Source organism: Notamacropus eugenii, chromosome 1 (genome assembly GCF_028372415.1).
Source record: "Notamacropus eugenii isolate mMacEug1 chromosome 1, mMacEug1.pri_v2, whole genome shotgun sequence".
In the NCBI taxonomy this organism is placed as follows: domain Eukaryota; kingdom Metazoa; phylum Chordata; class Mammalia; order Diprotodontia; family Macropodidae; genus Notamacropus; species Notamacropus eugenii.
The window spans coordinates 162,229,127-162,241,638 of NC_092872.1; the positions used below are offsets into that span (position 1 = coordinate 162,229,127).

A 12,512-nucleotide genomic window follows, 5' to 3' on the forward strand; every position below is an offset into this window, starting at 1 on the left:
AATATATACCACTAATCAGAACAAAGAGTAAGAATTTAAGAAACTCGAGTCCCTCGTCCTAGCTGTTGTACGGTATTCAAGATACATGTGTAGAATGACTGGCTGACTAAAATTTATATATCTCTTAAACAATATAGGCCAAATTGGTTGCCCTGTTTTTGCCTCAGTTTCCCAATCTACAAAATGGTCATAACGTCTCAATAACTTAAATCAGGAGTTCTTAAACTGACGTCCTTGAACCTGTTTTTTTAATGTTTTGATATAGTTGGCTTTCTTTGTAGTCCTGTGCACTTTGTTTTATGCCATTAAAAACATTATTCAGAGAAGGGGTCCATAAGCTTCACCAGATTTCCAAAGGAATCTATGATGCAATAAAAAAGCATCTTAAAGGAATTACTGCAAAATTCCACTTGTTCTATATCATGTCCATCTAGAAAGAGGGAAATGAGGAATTGGTTTGCATAAAGAGGAAAGTATTTGCTGAAAATGACACATTTTGGTAGCCAATTCCACTGTCTCTTTTTTTTTCCTTGTTCAATAGTTATTTATTGGAAAAAGTGGGTTGAGGAGGGGTCACTAGATTCACCAGAGAGCAATAATAACACAGATTAGGAGTGATGGGAGAGGTCAGCACAAAGCTCTAGGATCTCAGCCTCTTCCTGGGCTGTGAGGGATGGCCTGGAGTGTTAGGGCATACCCAGCTGGAAGGCCTTGACTTAAGTTAGTAGGCATGGTTAGAGATAAAGAGAGACTCGCTGGCTGCAGCTCCTGACTTTCCACTTGGAGTATACTTGCCTTGAGCAGCTTGGCTACTGGCCATGGCCCGCTTGATATATTCTTCTTGGGCAGCTTTGACATTTTCCTTCTTTCCACCCCAGGTCTTGAGGGCAGAGGTCTGCAGGGCTTGGCCATAAGAGAAGGTCAGGGCCCATGGCTTGTGCAAGGGGCAAGTATTGATGGCATTGAGGTTGAAGGAGGCATCGTCTTCACTCTGACCCCCAGAGAGGAAGGTGATACCAGTGACTGCAGGAGGCACAGTCCAGCGAAGGGCAGTTACAGTTGCCATTGCAATCTCCTTATGTGAATATTTCTGGATACAGGCATAGCCAGGGGTGACCATGTTAGGCTTCAGCAAGGTCCCTTCCAGACAGATATGGTGGTCACTCAGAGCTTTGTAGAAAGCAGCCAGGACCTTCTCAGTGACATACTGACAACGCTCCAGATCATGTTCTCCATCAGGGAGGATCTCTGGCTCCATGATGGGGACAATGCCATTCTGCTGGCAAATGCCAGCATATCGGGCCAGCACTTTGGCATTCTCCATGATGACAAGTGAGGAAGGTGTATTATCCCCAATCTTCAGTACACAATGCCACTTGGCAAAGTCAGCTCCATCCTTCTTATACTGGGCATAGTGCTCACTCAGCCCATCCAGACCTTGGGTGGTAGTCTCACCACTGGTCCCTGCCAGAGGCACTACACCTTTGTCCACCTTGATGCCCACAATGCCACCCTTATCCTTCATGACTTTGGAGAAGGGACAACCATCATCAGCTTTCTGGTAGAGTGTCTCATGGAAAAGGATAACACCTCCAATACAGGGGTTCACTCGATCATCTCCTGTGAGAAGCAACTGCCTATGGAGGCACCAATTTTCCTCTGTTCTCAGTTCTAGTGGGCTGCAGCTGCTTTGCAATGCTACCAGTGGACTCATCTGCTACCAAGATTTCCTTGCCCAGAGCAACAATTCGGTGAGCTATATCAGACAGTTCTTTCTTTTGCTCTGGTGTCAATGCTTAGTATTGGTAAGGTATGTTTTCTTTGGCTGGGCTGGTAGTTTCCAGCAGAAAGCAGACCTCTTTTGGTCAAGAACCAAACTTCTGCCCCCACTGTCTCTTGATAAGACTCAGCATTTCCCTGCAAGTTTCTTTGTACCAATCCCTTTATCTACAATCCTCCTCAAAGAGGAGGAGTAAATAGATAGATAGATAGATAGATAGATAGATAGATAGATAGATAGATAGATAGATAGATAGATAGATGATAGATAGATAGATAGACAGATAGATGATAGATAGATGATAGATAGATAGATAGATAGATAGATAGATAGATAGATAGATAGATAGATAGATAGATGAGAAAGGAAGAGAAGTAAGCCAGAAGTCCTGGTTCCTACTACTAACAGTAGGATGACATCAACTCTGATTATTTTTAAGGCCACCAATAGGGAGGAAGCAGAATGCTTGGGGGAAAATATGAAGATGCCCCAATCCTGTTCTCCAAGGGTTTATAGACATTGATATACAAACTAGTTCAGGCCCTCATCACGTACGCAACTAATCTCCAAAGTGCACTTCCTCTTCTCAGTCTCTCCTTCTCTCCAAGCTATTCCTCACAAAGCTGCTAAATTAGCATCCCTAAAACACAGACATGAGTGTGTCATTTACCCAAAAATAAAAAAAAATTTGGTGACTATGGCCTCTAGAAAAAATGGTATAAAGTCTTCAGAATGGCAGCTAAAACCTTCAAAAATTAGGTTCCCCTCTGGCATTGCCAATGTTACTCCATTTTACAGATTCTTCATCTCAAATCAAACTGACCTAGTAAGTATTCCCTATATATGATATCACATCTCCTGAGTCCAGTCCTTCCAACAGGCTATTCCCCATGTCTGGAATGCTCTGCCTCTAATTAACCAAAATAGCTGGCACTTACATAGCCCTTTAAGATTTGCACATCACTATATATGTTATATCATTTAATGCTCATAGCCATTTGAGTGTTAAGCTATTTATCCCCATTTTATACATGAGAAAACTTGGATTGAAAGAGGTTAAATGAGTTAGTAATATTCACACAGTCTCTGAGGTAGGATTTGAACTTAGCTCTTCTTGACTTCATGTCCAGTACTCTATCCATTGTGCCACTTGACTGCCTTAGAATTCCCAACTTCCTTCAAAGCCCAGTTCAGGTTCTAGATAATATATGAGGCCTTTCCTGATTTCATCCCCCTCCCAAAAAAATTGTTAGCCCTCTCTACCTCTTGAAATGATGCTTTTATAGACCTTGTATATACTTGTCTGTAAAACTGTTATATATTCCTCAAAAGAATGTAAGCTTCTTAGAACTCTTTCCATTTATATCTCATGTCTTCATCCATGTACTTTGCACATAGTAGGTACTCCAAAAATATTTATGGAACTTAATTGAAAATATAGGCAAATTTATAGTATGCTATTGCCAGTACTGACAAATATGAGATCAACGTATTAATATTTTTTTAATTTCTTAACCTACCTGTGCTGTTAGAGGAGGTAGTGAGTCACTCCACCAAGGGAAAACAGCCACCATGACTCCCAACCCCTGGAGAATGCAGAAATCAGCAGAAAACCAAGGTACAACCATAAAGAAACAGTGCTTGCACATGTGTGCAAGCGCACACACACACACACACACACACAAAATCTGTCTTCTTCCCTCCCTTATTGTAACCTACTTGAAAAATACAAAGGACTTCCTCAGAAACTGACTGGGGCATCTCAGGAACTATCCAGAAGCGTGAGCATCCACTTCTTGAGGCTAGATAGATCATTGGCATAGTCTTTATTTCAACGGGTCAGATTGCTGTCAGGCTGAACTCATGATACAATAAACTCTGAGTTTCTAGAAGACACTGGAACATTTTTACTATGGCCTGCTTCATGCCCAGTGGTCCCCTAGGTTTAGAGAGGGTTTGCACCACATGGATATCTTCACCAGGTTTTAAAGACTGAATAATTATTTCTGATTCTTTTTCAGTATCCATCTGCTTCAAGAATGGTGTGCAATAGTAATACGAAGCTGGGGTGGAGGAGGGGAGGGAAGGAGAAACTGGGACATTGTTAGGAATTTTTTAAACCAGAAAAGCCAGATGGTTTGGAATATATGAGAGAGAAGTCAAAGAAAGGGATGAAGAGTGGATATTGCCTTTCCACACTGCCCATCTCCAACATTTATAAAAAGCCAATGTATACTATTGAGCACTGAGAAACGAATGCTTCTAAGTCCTCAGATTCTCTGACAAAATTCGATCATCCATTGCTTCCCAAAGGTCAGATAAATCCACTGGTGGAAAATGCATTTGCAATGTAGGGGAAAAGAGGAAAAGAAATTATCAGGGATAGGAACAGTATAGTAATGTCTTCCAAGAAAAACTGCTTTCTCCCCTGTCCTTCCACCGTATTCATAGCTTTCAGGAAAGACAATCAGATCAGTGACAAACCACGATTACCTTACAAATGTACCTTCTACCTTGAATCTTTTCAGAGTTATATTTTCTGTCTTTACATGCAATTCAGAAAATGATTGAGTATGAGTATCTGAATTATAAGTATGTGAAACGTTACAGGAGCCATTCTTCCACTCCTTTCCCAGCCTGAGAGGGTTCAGTCTTGTTATCATTACCAGCTATTCCTTCCTCCTCTTCTACTCCAGTTATCAAGCTTTTTTGCTGGCTGCATTCTCCAGGAGTTGGGAGTCATGATGGCTGTTTTCCCTTGGTGGAGTGACTCACTACCTCCTCTTATATCTGAGGAACTCCAAATGAAGAAGGAAACTCTCTTGCCTGGACAAGTTTTTCCTCTTGACACTGGGCTGAGAAAAGGTTTACACTTGCTGAACTCCTCCCCCTTTCTCCTAGGTTCAGTAGGGGAATTCCTCCCCATTTAGAGGCCCAAACATACACAGGAAAAATCACCACATGAGCTATGAACCTGCTGAATTTGTAACACAGGGAGTCTAGGGTTGGGGGAAGAATATAAAAGCTAATATTAATCAAAAAACTTAATCATCATGATGAGCTAAAACTGGCAGAGAAACAAAGATATTACATTCCATCTAATTTTGAGGAAAATGTCAGCCAGAGTCCTGCTGCAAACCTTGGTCTGTGTGTCATCTGAAAAACACTCTGGTCAAAAAAGGGATGTTATCCAAGAAATCTGGGAAGACTTGTATGAAGTGATAAAGAGTGAAATTAACAGAACAAAGAAAACAATTTATACAATAACAACACTGGAAAAACAAAGATTTAAGAGCTCTTGTCAATGCAGTGATGAACCATAATTCCAGAGAAGTAATGATGAAGAATGCAGCCAACCTTCTGACAGAGAGGTGACAAACACAAGATGAAGCCTGGCATATAGTGTTTGACGTGCTTAACGGGGGAATTTGTTTTGCTTGACTATGCTTATTTGCTGGGAGCAATTTTTTTCTGGGTTTTTTTTTTATTAGGAGTCAGTGGCAGGGAAATAAAATGAACTCCTGTTAATTTAAAATAAAATAAAATATTTTTCAAAAAGACTTATGTATGACCAAGACAATGACTGTCCCCTATAGCCAAGATACTGTGTGCTCCTAAATAGATCTTAGGTGCAGAAATATGGATAATGTCCAAGCATATAAACAGTCCTAGGGAGGTTCTCCGTATCATTCTGTCCTCTAGTTGTGATTGTGAGACCTTTTTGTCTATCTGGAAATGCCTTCTGAAAGAATTTCCACAGGGACAGGCTTCTGCCCCACAGTGCTATAACAATGCATCAAGACAGTTGGGAAGTCCACAAATACATTTAAATGTGATTTACCAACAATACATGTGTCTTCACAGAGGGGTACAATTCATTCCTGAGAAACTTTTAAGTGAAAAGCCTCCTGCTGCTATCCTAACACTGGCACTCTTTCATTTGTTCTTCTCCAGTCTTTCACTCACACTTACTGTAACTAATCCAGATCTACCACATCAGAAATATATGTCAGAGAAAGAGGAATCAAGAAGGCCCAGAGATTTTCAGAAAGACAAGTGTGGGTCACCTAAAACTTCTATGGGGCACATTTTGGAGAGCACTTAATGCTTAACATAAGGTCAAAGTACATACAAAGTCCCCTGCTGATGGATGGGTTGGTGGATTCATTTAATGGGTTCATTTAAAGTGCCTAGAGAGACCTGATTCTCTGAATTCGGTCATCACTAGAAATGTTGATAAATACCAAGAGACAATAAAGATGGAAAAAAGGATTGTGCCAGAGTTCTCAACTCCAATTTCAGACATCAATGGCAACAAAGCTGGGAGACAATGAAAGAATCCCATCCTTCCACGATTTTTTTAGCACAGCTAAGTACATACATGAAAGGAAAAGGGCTTTTTATGTGGTTATAGGTTCTGCATGAACAAAATGGCCTATCAGCTAGTATCCTTTATATCAGAACTTTCTTCAACGCCTAAATAACCCTGGTCATGTGATTGTGCATCGTATGTCCTCAGTTCTAAAATAAGAATATTAGTCTCCAATCCTTAGCTATTATAAAGATTGATTTGGAGTTTTAAAGCCCAGGGATATAGTCCATGTTTCTCACACATGAGCACTGTTATAAGTACATGATACTGTAATTCCTTACTGACATCCAGCCATATGCTTGTCACCATTCCTGTTAAGGGATCTAGAGTGGTTTGGAGACAAGCAATCCCTCTGAGTCACAAAAAAAAGAAGACATGTTAATGAACATTCATTTCAGCATTCCCACTGACATATTTCCAATTGCAGAGCCTAGCTGATTAAGCAAGTAGAGCTGTGATCTTGCTAAAAAGCAGATGGCAATCTGCTGATTGAAAGGGGAAAAGTCATTAAAATTGCAGAACAGATTAACATGGTTATAGGAATTTGATTTGGTTTGGCTTCTGCCACAGATAAAACTGGAGAGCTAGGTTCAATAGTAAAAGAGTTTGTTTTGCATCAGGCTTGCAAATAGCTACTCTGACCATTGGCAGAGACTTTGCTTTGCCATGGACAAAGAATAAAGATCCACAGTAAAATCATGGATTTTAGTGGACAAATAACTTTGGGATACAGTATTTATTGGGAGATTGATTTCCATAATACATCTAATCCAAGAACTCAAAAACCTTTTACAAATGTTGTACAACAGCAAATATTATTGTCTTTCCCTTTCCCTTTCCTCAGGCTCTTTTTAAGTCCTACGTCCTCTATGAAGCTTTCCCAGACTGCTCAAATTCTCTGGAACATTTATAAAATGCCACTACTCATACTCTTGATTAAATTCTGCTTCCCTTCATCTATATCTGTAAAGAGCCATAGAACTCTGGAACTGGAAATTATGATCCATTTTATTGTAATTACTTCGGTTTGATATATATTCCTTTACACACACACACACACACACACACACACACACACACACACACACACACACACACACACACACACACACACACACACAATCTGGGCAGGGACCATGCCTCAGATTTCTATATCTCACACAACATCTAACATACTGGTGATGACAGAGTAATCACTCAAGAAATACTTATTGATTGATTCTTCTCATTCCTTTCACACCCCTAGAGGCAACAACAGTCCCTGGTTAAACCAGAAAGAGAATCAAAGCTTTAAAATCTGTAAAATGGAGCTAATCACAGCACCCACCTCCCAGGGTTTTTATGAGGATCAAATGAAATAAAAATTGTAAAACACTTAGCACACACATAGTAAGTAATATATAAATGTTAACTATTATTATTACAATTATTATGACTGATTATATCCTGATTATTATCAGTAAAATATGAGTCAACCTGGGACAGTCAACTGGACATAGTACTTGAAATGGTAAAACCCTAATAATTTTAGAAATTAAATACAAAGTCTTTTTATTCAAGCATTTGTCCCTTTGTGTAGTATAGGTCTTTATTAAGCATCATAGGAGAAGAATGTAGACAAATATTGAGTGGAAAAATTCAAAGCATGCAAAAGTGTAGAGTAAAAAGCCAAGTAACTGGCTGGGAAAATGCCCAGAAAAAGGAAAAAATAAGACAATAAAAGGTTACTTTCTTGGTGAATAGGTATTTTCTTCCATCCTTTCAGATGAGGAAGAACAAAGCATACCATCAGAGGAAGACATCAAAGTCAAGACTTCTGCATCCAACAACTCCAAAATATATGCAATGGTTTCAGGCCATGGAAGAGCTCAGAAAAGGATTTTGAAAATCAAGTAAGAGAGGTAGAAGAAAGATTGGGAAGAGAAATGAGAGTGATGCAAGAAAATCATGAAAAGCAAGTCAAGAACTTGCTAAATGAGACCCAAAAAATGCTGAAGAAAATAACACCTCTAAAAACAGATTAACCCAAATGACAAAAGAGGTCCAAAAAGCCAATGAGGAGAAGAATGCTTTAAAAAGCAGAATAGGCCAAATGGAAAAAGAGGTTAAAAAGCTCACTGAAGAAAATAGTTCTTTAAAAATTAGAAAGGAGCAGATGGAAGCTAATGACTTTATGAGAAACCAAAAAATTACAAAACAAAACCAAAAGAATGAAAAAATAGAAGACAATGTGAAATATCTCATTGTAAAAACAACTGACCTGAAAAATAGACCCAGGAGAAATATTTGTAAAATTATCAGCCTGAAAACTATGATCAAAAAAAGAGCCTAGACATCATATTCCAAGATATTATCAAGGAAAACTTCCCTGATATTCTAGAACCAGAGGGTAAAATAGAAATGGAAAGAATTTACCAATCACCTCCTGAAAGAGATTCCATATGGAAAACTCCTAAGAATATTGTAGCCAAATCCCAGAGTTCCCAGGTCAAGGAGAAAATATTACACACAGTTAGAAAGAAACAATTCAAGTATTACGTAAATACAATCAGGATAACACAGGAGTTAGCAACTTCTACACTAAGGGATTGAAGGGCTTGGAATATGATATTGCATAGGTCAAAGGAGATAGGATTAAAACCAAGAATCACCTACCTAGCAAAACTGAATATAACACTTCAGGGGAAAATTAAATTTCAATGAAATAGAGGACTTCTAAGCATTCTTGTTGAAAAGACCAGCACTGAATAGAAAATTTGACTTTCAAATACAAGAATCAAGAGAAATATGAAAAGGTAAACAGGAAAGAAAAGCCTTAAGAAACTCATTAAAGTTGAATTATTTACATTCCTACATGAAAAGAAGTTATTTGTAACTCATGAGATTTTTTTCAGTATTACGGTAGTTAGAGGGAATATATGTATGTAGGTGGGTATGGGTATGTATGTATGTGTATGTTATATATGGTGTAAGTATGTATATGCACATGAGTGTATGTGTGTGTACATATGTGTATATATGTATACACACACAGAGAGAGAGAGGAAACAGGGTCAGCTGAATATGAAGGAAAAATACCTAAAAAAATAAAATTTACTGTTGAATTGAATATACAAGGAGTAAGAGAAACGGAGAGGTAGAATGTAACAAATCATCTCACATAAAAAAAGGAAGAAAGAGTTTTTACAATGGAAGGGAAGAGGAGGAGATGAAAGGAAATAATTGAGCCTTACTCACATGGGATTTGGCTTAAGGAGGGAATACATACTCAATTGGATGTGGAAATCTATTTTACCCTACAGGATGGCAAGGCGGAAAAAGATAGGAGAGGGAAGATAATAGAAGGGACAGCAAATTGGGGAAAGGGATAATTAGAAGCAAACATTATCATGGGAGGAGAGGTCAAGGGAGAGAGTGGAATAAATGGAGGGCAGGGTAGGACAGAGGGAAATGTGGTCAGTCCTTTACAACATAACTATTATGGAAATGCTTTGCATTGTTACGCATGTATGACCTATACTGAAATGCTTGTTTTCTCAATGAGGATGAATGGGGAGGAAGGGAGAGAATGTGGAACTCAAAGTTTTAAGTATGAAAGTTATAAATTGTTTCAGCATGCAACTGGAAATTAAGCTATACAGGCAATGGAGTATAGAAATCTATTCTGCCCTACAGGAAAATAGAGGGGAAGGGGGATGGAAGAAGGGTGGGTAATAGAAGGGAGGACAGACTGGAGGAAGGGGTGGATGGGGTGCATGTTGTCCTGGTGTGGGGGATGGGGAGAGATGGAGAGAAAATTGTGAATTCAAATTCTTGTGGAAGTGAATGTTAAGAACTAAAATTTATTTATTTATTTATTTACATATTTTAAAAAACAGTAAATGAAGAAAAAGAAATTGAAGGAATAAGAATGGGCAATGAAGAAATAAAGCTATCAATCTTTGCAGATTAAAAAAAAGTGTAGAGTAGACTATAATGTTGAACTCCACAATCTAATGGGGGACTGATAATTCTTACTTCCAGAGTAAATAATTAGCCACCAAGCTTCCAAATGGCCACCCAGCCTTCAGGCTTCTTCTCTTCCACTATAACTCTCTCACTACCACCAGATTATCCTGTAAGATGAGATGCCTGCCCACAAAGACTTTACAATCTTATTAAAATAAATAGGATGAGTCCCTGTCTCTATCACTTCTTAAAGTCCATGGAAAGTCTGGCTTTAATATACTCTTTTATTCTCAGCCCTCCTGGAACAGAATGAGCCAAATCATTAGGTCTTAGAGTTTTTCTTTGCTTGTTTCAATCTCAGCTTATGAGAGAAGCATCACACATTTTTTGTGGTATTTATTTCTTTTATTCTGTTTGTCTTTCAGTCTTCTTTACAAGGCAAACTTTGTCTCTCCATCAATAACCAGGGAAATGCTAGCTGGAATATCAAGCAATCTGGAAGCTAACTCAAGGAACAGCATCTCATTAACAACAGTTGGTAGGAAAAGATGGTGAGAGTAGCCTTGTTGTTTGGAAAGGTCAACGTCTAAAAGACAGTCAACTTTTGCTTGGTATGAAAAAAGATCTTACCTCTCTGGATGACAGATTAAAGGTCACTACTGCCCAATGTTCCAATATTTAAATTCCTTTAAGTAATTTCTTGGATATGAAATGAGATGATATACGGAAAATGAGGTAAAAATTATAAAATGTTGTACAGATGTATTGTTGTCATCATTGACATTGTCTGGTCTTTGTGGTTGTTCAGTTTTTTTTCAACTATGCCCAACTTCTCATCATCCCATTTAGAGTTTGGGGGTTTTTTTTGGCAAAGATACGGGAGTGTTCTGTCATTTCCTTCTCCAGCTCATTTTACTGATGTGAAAACTTTAGTGACAAAGCTAGTGTCTGAGGCCAGATTCGAAATCACAAAGACAAATCTTCCTGACTCTGGGCCTGACACCCCATCCTTCTTTTGTCCTGTGATGGCGCTCCATTCACACCTTCCTCATTGGATTATCTCCCACTAAATCCTGGGTTATGTGGAAAACTCTGTTTGGAGGAGAAAAGCAGAGTTCATTGGAAGTGATTTTCTTTCATCTGCCCTTTATTCCAATCAAGATAACTCATTAACAAGGTCAGAGTCCTTCCAAGCTGATATAATATTTCTCTGTTGCTCCTGGAGTCATGTTAAAGACACAGATCTTAGATACACTTCACACCATCCTTTCCACTTTCCAAATCTCACAACCTGCCTCAACTCTCCCATATTTCCTGCCCTTTGGCATCATCCAAAAGCCATTCTTTCCTTTCCTCTCTTTCACATTCCCGATTCCATACTCAGTTTTCCCTCGTTACCTACCTTAGACCCCTTTTTAGGTTTCCTCTTTTTTCTGTTTCCCAATCCCAGAACCAGGTACACAAACTGGCCCTCCAGCTTCAGTTTCCATGAGTACATACTTACTCTTCCTCTTCCTCTCATCACCGTCCTCATTTATTCCGAGTCAAGAGGTCAGCAATTTCTGGTTATTGTCTTTGAATATAACCTTTAGAAGAGCACATTAATATTTATGTTAACTATTAAAATTTAAAATAAGAATTAAATATTAATGTTTTCAGCTGAGACTAGAAAGATTTCACACAAACGGCATCTGCGCTTTCTTTTATACACGTTTATTTTGCGAAAACTTCCCATTTAAAGAGGGCTCCTACACCAACCACTACCTCCTTTCCCACCAGCACATTCTCTTGGACTGGATTATTATGATCATGCCCCCAGGAAACCATCACGAGGAAACTCATCAACCTGGGAGATTACATAGCCTTGGTACTCACACCTCATCAGCACCCCCAATACCCTTGGACCCTCTGACTGGAGGGCTAGAGAGAAGAGCAAAGAACCTGTCCCAAAGCTTCCATTCCCAGGCCAGGGAATTCTTCATTTCCCAGCAGCTGCATTCTTGGACTGGACTCCACCATGAACTATCCCCATGGATACCATCTTCCCTGACCTCCTCCCACTTGTCTGCTTCCTCTTGTCTGCTGGCTTCCCCATTCGATTTAAGCTCCATGAGGGCAAGGAATAGCTTTCTTTGTCTTGAAGCACTTAGCACAGAACATGGTACATAGTAGATGTTTAATAAATATTTATTGACCAATTAATTGTTAGAACCAGTAGAGACTAGTGGGAAAAGTGCTAGATTTGGAGTCAGAAGACCTGGGTTCAAATTTTAATTTTGCCATTTTGCCTGTGTAACCTAGGACAGGTCACTTTACCTTTATGTGCCTCGGTTTGCTCATCCATAAAATCTAAACATTTGGACTAGATGGCCTCTAAAATGATAATCTTATTTAAATTACTATACATTTTAT

The 12,512-nt window shown here is 39.0% G+C and overlaps 1 pseudogene; it reads right to left on the reverse strand.

The window, feature by feature from the left end:
* Positions 1 to 597: 597 nt before the first annotated feature.
* Positions 598 to 12,211, reverse strand: LOC140509563 (fructose-bisphosphate aldolase A pseudogene; annotated as a pseudogene).
* Positions 12,212 to 12,512: the final 301 nt, after the last annotated feature.